This window comes from Oncorhynchus kisutch, linkage group LG14 (genome assembly GCF_002021735.2).
Source record: "Oncorhynchus kisutch isolate 150728-3 linkage group LG14, Okis_V2, whole genome shotgun sequence".
NCBI lineage: Eukaryota > Metazoa > Chordata > Actinopteri > Salmoniformes > Salmonidae > Oncorhynchus > Oncorhynchus kisutch.
This window is the reverse complement of record NC_034187.2, coordinates 7,703,672-7,709,671: the sequence shown is the minus strand read 5'-3', so window position 1 is coordinate 7,709,671 and position 6,000 is coordinate 7,703,672.

Sequence of the window (6,000 nt, the reverse complement as noted above, 5' to 3'; positions counted from 1 at the left end):
TCAGCCACAATCCCAATACCTACTAAAACCCCAATACAAAAACACAACACAAAATACTAAGACCAGGGCTTGACAATGAAGTCCATAGAGATCAAAAGATTCATAAATTCACTGGCCTTGGAGTCAGTTTCTTTGACACCATAAATATTAAAATCGTTCTCATGGACAATAGACAACAGTTCAGATAAATCAGTAAAGTTCAGGAAATCTCCAAGTAAAACAGAAAGAGAACTACATTCAAATAATTTATAATCGGTACGTTTAAACACACATCGACAGTTTGTGTGCATTGAATTTACTTGGCATGGTTGTATTCTGTATATTGTGTGTTTAGAATCGCAGGAGGAATGTAGTCTCCCACCTCTAGCCACTACTGCCTCCAAGTTACAGTATGTAAGTAGGGTAGCCCGCAATGATGACTAATCAAGCCCTTGTCCCTGAACCCTAGCCACTGAACAACCACCTTGCCTTTTAATAGACTGGGAGGACCTTGTACAATATTAATTCAACTGATCCTTTCAAATCTACAAGTATGTGGCTAGTGGGGAGGTAGACTCAACCCAGACAGAACAGTCCATTGTTAGTGTCGTGAAACTGAGCTGAAATCTGTCTGGATTTCCGGGGTAGAGGCTTGGGAGGCATGTTGTAGAATTTTGGTTTAAAGTTTGGTAATGTGTTTAGTTTAACGTTTTAAAAGTCTTCCACTTCAGTAACATTTAAACGCTTGACAAACGTGTGTAGAATAAGGCTGGATGTTATTTTACACATGTTTTATTTCCAGACGAAGGTCTACCCCAACCCCCCCACCAAAATATGCCCTGACGGACCAGAAAACCTGTGCCACTGCTACCAAGAAGTAAAACGCAAAAACGCAGCACAAGCCACCATGTAACGACGGTGAGGACGACCCTTCACAACGTATTCCAACCCCTTTCTCTTGATCAAAGGTATTCTAACTGTAAAAACAGCAAAGGTACAGGATGGCAGGCAGGCTCAGGGTCAGGCAGTGGTAAGGCTTGCGGGTAAATGGTCAGGACAGGCAAACGTCAAAAACCAGGCGGACGAGAAAAAGAGAGACTAGGGAAGGTTTCCCCTAGTCTCTCTTTTTCTCGTCCGAGCAGAGACAAAACACTGATAGTCTTGAACAAACAAGACTGGCAAACTGGCATCATACAGACAGAAAAAACAGGTATAAATACACAGGGGATAATGGGGAAGATGGGCGACACCTGGAGAGGGTGGAGACAAGCACAAGGACAGGTGAAACAGATCAGGGTGTGACATGTCGTAGTGGATGGACAAATCCTGTACATGTGTAATACATTAATTGTCATTTTGTAAAATGACAGATATGTCAAAGCTTGGCGGGGGGGGGATATCCCGGACCGGGTGTAGAGTGCAGCGCACCAGTAAACTATTGCCATATTTGTTTCACTTATAAATTAGGTTGTGGTTTGTTGCTTGTAAAGTACAAATTTGTACTTGTAAAGTACAAATAAATGGCCTTGTGTTCTACAAAGAACCCTGACAAACGGCCTTGTGTTCTACACAGAACCCTGACAAACGGCCTTGTGTTCTACACAGAACCCTGACAAACGACCTTGTGTTCTACACAGAACCCTGACAAACGGCCTTGTGTTCTACACAGAACCCTGACAAACGACCTTGTGTTCTACACAGAACCCTGACAAACGACCTTGTGTTCTACACAGAACCCTGACAAACGGCCTTGTGTTCTACACAGAACCCTGACAAACGACCTTGTGTCCTACACAGAACCCTGACAAACGGCCTTGTGTTCTACACAGAACCCTGACAAACGACCTTGTGTTCTATACAGAACCCTGACAAATGGCCTCCTGTCAACGATTAATTTGAAAGGAAACAAAAAGAAGAGGGTCTTTGAGGACTCCAACCTTTGCAGCATCATTAAAGACACAGTTAGAAACATGACCTTCAACATGCCATTTGAATACATTCTCTAGCTAATATTTGTTTCCCCCCCTTTTACAGCAGGTGTGAGTCTTGGTGAATCAAATACTACAGGCAGAAGTACTACAGCCAGAAATACTACAGGCAGAAATACTACAGGCAGAAATACTACAGGCAGAAATACTACAGGCAGAAGTACTACAGGCAGAAACACTACAGGCAGAAATACTACAGGCAGAAGTACTACAGGCAGAAATACTACAGGCAGAAATACTACATGTAGAAATACTACAGGCAGAAATACTACAGGCAGAAGTACTACAGGCAGAAGTACTACAGGCAGAAATACTACAGGCAGAAGTACTACAGGCAGAAGTACTACAGGCAGAAATACTACAGGCAGAAATACTACAGGCAGAAATATTACAGGCAGAAGTACTACAGGCAGAAGTACTACAGGCAGAAATACTACAGGCAGAAATACTACAGGCAGAAATACTACAGGCAGAAGTACTACAGGCAGAAGTACTACAGGCAGAAATACTACAGGCAGAAATACTACAGGCAGAAGTACTACAGGCAGAAGTACTACAGGCAGAAATACTACAGGCAGAAGTACTACAGGCAGAAATACTACAGGCAATGTCAACCTGCCTGAAATGTGCAACAGACTGCAAGGGTGCAGCGGAAGGTTCACTGAGCAGCGGGAATGAAGGGATGAAAGACGTCATAAATAGTTAAAAGCATCAAAGCCTTTTTTTGGTTCATTGTATATCTAAGGTCTTTACTGAAGCCTGTGTCAGAAATGCATGTTTTTGTCTTGTACATCTATTTTGTGTTGCAATAAAGGTGTTTATTTAAATGCATATCAGCTTTTACATGGACAGAGGTTCACACAATGCTGTTCCACGATCCAGCTCTAATTGTGTTACACATCATGACAGTAGCCAACAGTAGTACAGACCCTTAGTCTGGAAGATGTTGCACCATGGGTAGAATGGTATTATACATATCGGGTTTCTTTTCAAGTGTGGGCAACATCAAAGGTCCTGGTTGATACACTAAATGACCAAAAGTATGTGGACATCTGCTCATCGAACATTCTCATTCCAAAATCATGGCATTAATATGGAGTTAGTCCCCCCTTTTCTGCTATAACAGCTTCCACTCTTCTGGGAAGGCTTTTCACTAGATGATGGAACATTGCTGCAGGGACTTGCTTCCATTCAGCCACAAGAACATTAGTGAGGTCGGGCACTGATGTTGGCGATTAGGCCTGGGTCCTCGTCGGCATTAAGGTTAATCGCATTGATCAACGTCTCAACCAAATATTACTCACATTTCCACATTGAATTGATGTGGTGTGCACAGTGGGAGTAACCTTGGGTGGGGTCAGTGAATTGTTCTTGACTTCCTACGGTATGTAGATAAATGTGTGTGCATAGACCACTTCCTGGGTTTGTTTAAAGATAGGAAGCGCCAAAACACAGGAAATCGTGCAAGAGGCCCCTCGAGCCACTGGCCCTCTCCGGCTCTGCAGTCCAATTATTCTGTTCAATCTTTTTTTTTTTGCACGTATGAATATGATGTCACTTCCTGGAAACAGTCCACATCCATTACAAATGTTCTGTTAAAAGACTCCTATTATCAAAAGCCTAACAATCAACCAACATTTAAAGATGCAAATGGAGGTTTAGTTGCTAATATGTCAAAGTTTGAGTTGAATGTTGACTGTCTGGTTCAGACATTAAATTATATATTTATCTTTTCTCTTATAGATGTCTTTCTATGAAATGAAACTGCACAGATAAACCCAGTTTTAGGCAAATAATGTTTTTGCTAGTGGATTTGGGGAGGTGTGCACTTTTTGTGGTTCGAGAATTTCTCCCTCCTTTGCCCAGCCCTGATAGAGAGCTCCTGGCCAAGGTAACAGTTTGTGTTAATATGGCGTGGAACCGCCCTCTGCTGGCACAACAGGAGTCTGCAGAGACACAAAACCAATCCCAAATCATTCCTCATGCATAAACTGGTATACAGTAAACAACATGGTGAAACTTCAACCTAGCCTATCAGAGGGCAAGGTGGCGCTATTACCAGATTGTTTACACCAATCAAATCCTCTCAGATCGCCACAAGCCCCCCCCCCCCCATCCCTTTATCAAAGGTGTAAATTATTTTTGAATAAATTAGCAAACGTTTTTTTTAAAACAACATGTTTTCCCCTTGTCATTATGGGGTATTGTGTGTAGATGTGTGGAAGAAGTCAAGAGTAATATATTTCTAATTCAAGCTGTAACAACAAAATGGGGAATAAATCCAGGGGTGTGAATACTTTGTGAAGGCTCTGTAAGAGTGGTTGAGTGGGAGTCGGTGCAGAAAGTATCCTGAGAAGCAGAGAGTCAGTGAACACAATCTCTAAGGTGCAGGTGACTGTCTGTAGTCTATTGAACTGATGTTCTGGGAACACAGTCTCTAAGGTGCAGGTGATTGTCTGTGGTCTATTGAACTGATGTTCTGGGAACACAGTCTCTAAGGTGCAGGTGATTGTCTGTGGTCTATTGAACTGATGTTCTGGGAACACAGTCTCTAAGGTGCAGGTGACTGTCTGTGGTCTATTGAACTGATGTTCTGGGAACACAGTCTCTAAGGTGCAGGTGATTGTCTGTGGTCTATTGAACAGATGTTCTGGGAACACAGTCTCTAAGGTGCAGGTGATTGTCTGTGGTCTATTGAACTGATGTTCTGGGAACACAGTCTCTAAGGTGCAGGTGATTGTCTGTGGTCTATTGAACTGATGTTCTGGGAACACAGTCTCTAAGGTGCAGGTGATTGTCTGTGGTCTATTGAACTGATGTTCTGGGAACACAGTCTCTAAGGTGCAGGTGATTGTCTGTGGTCTATTGAACTGATGATCTGGGAACACAGTCTCTAAGGTGCAGGTGATTGTCTGTGGTCTATTGAACTGATGTTCTGGGTTGGGCTGCGGTGGATATGGACGATTGCCAGGTGTTGGTAATGTTCTCTAGTTGCGCCGTGAATGGCTCAGTGTTCTGTCACTCATGGGGACATTACGTCACCTCAAAATCTACGGGTAGAGCTTCAAAATTGAAGCCCCTTGGGTGATGCCATAGAGTTACATTATAAGTGCCCATCCAAGAAGGCTCAATGTCATTGGCCACAGACAAAATGACGTCATATCACGTTATATCTAATGTAGCTTTAATTGGACTGATCATGTCAACATCATACTTTCAATATCTTAGCTAGCAAGCTAGTAGTAATCATCATGAATCAAGTCGACAATCTACTGGCAAATCCTTTTCAATCCTTGTCAAATGAAGAGAATAATGAAGATAAATTATAGATAAAATGTATTGGTGCTCATCGGCCATTGGACATAAACATTACACAACAAGTTAGAACTTGCAAATTAAACAATGAGTGATTTGAAAGGAATCAGTGGCTAACTACAAGCATTGCAAAGCAATCAGTCGCCTGCTATTCAGTGGAGTGGGTGTGTGGTCACAGTCTGGGTGTAAGGGTCTCTTTTCCAATCTTAAAAGGATAAACATTCAACATTGGCCATGCTGTCAATCCAGCATGACTTCTGACACGCTCAAAACAACTGGAAACTGGGATATCTCAGAATTCAGTGAGGTCAAAAACTAGCTCATTTTGAACGGTCATCCAACTTGGAATTGCAAGTCGAGAACTCTGGTCTTTTTCTAGAGCTCTGACCTGAAGATCATTGAAGTCATCATGATTTGACCTTGTTTTTTTCCAGAGTTGACAGTTCTCTTGAAAGCACAATGAATCCAGAGAATACCAGACTTTGATGACAAAGGTTGATGACCAAATTTGCCCACGGAGGACTGTCGCGCCACCTTCCTGTTCAAGTGAGCACAGCACAACAAGGAGAGGCCAAAAAACGTATTGTATGCTGCTGCATAAATGATGTAATATGCCAGGGAGATATGTATTTTTTTTAACCTTTATTTAAGTCAGTTAAGAACAAATTCTTACTTTCCATGACAGCCTAGGAACAGTGGGTTAACTGCCTGTTCAGGG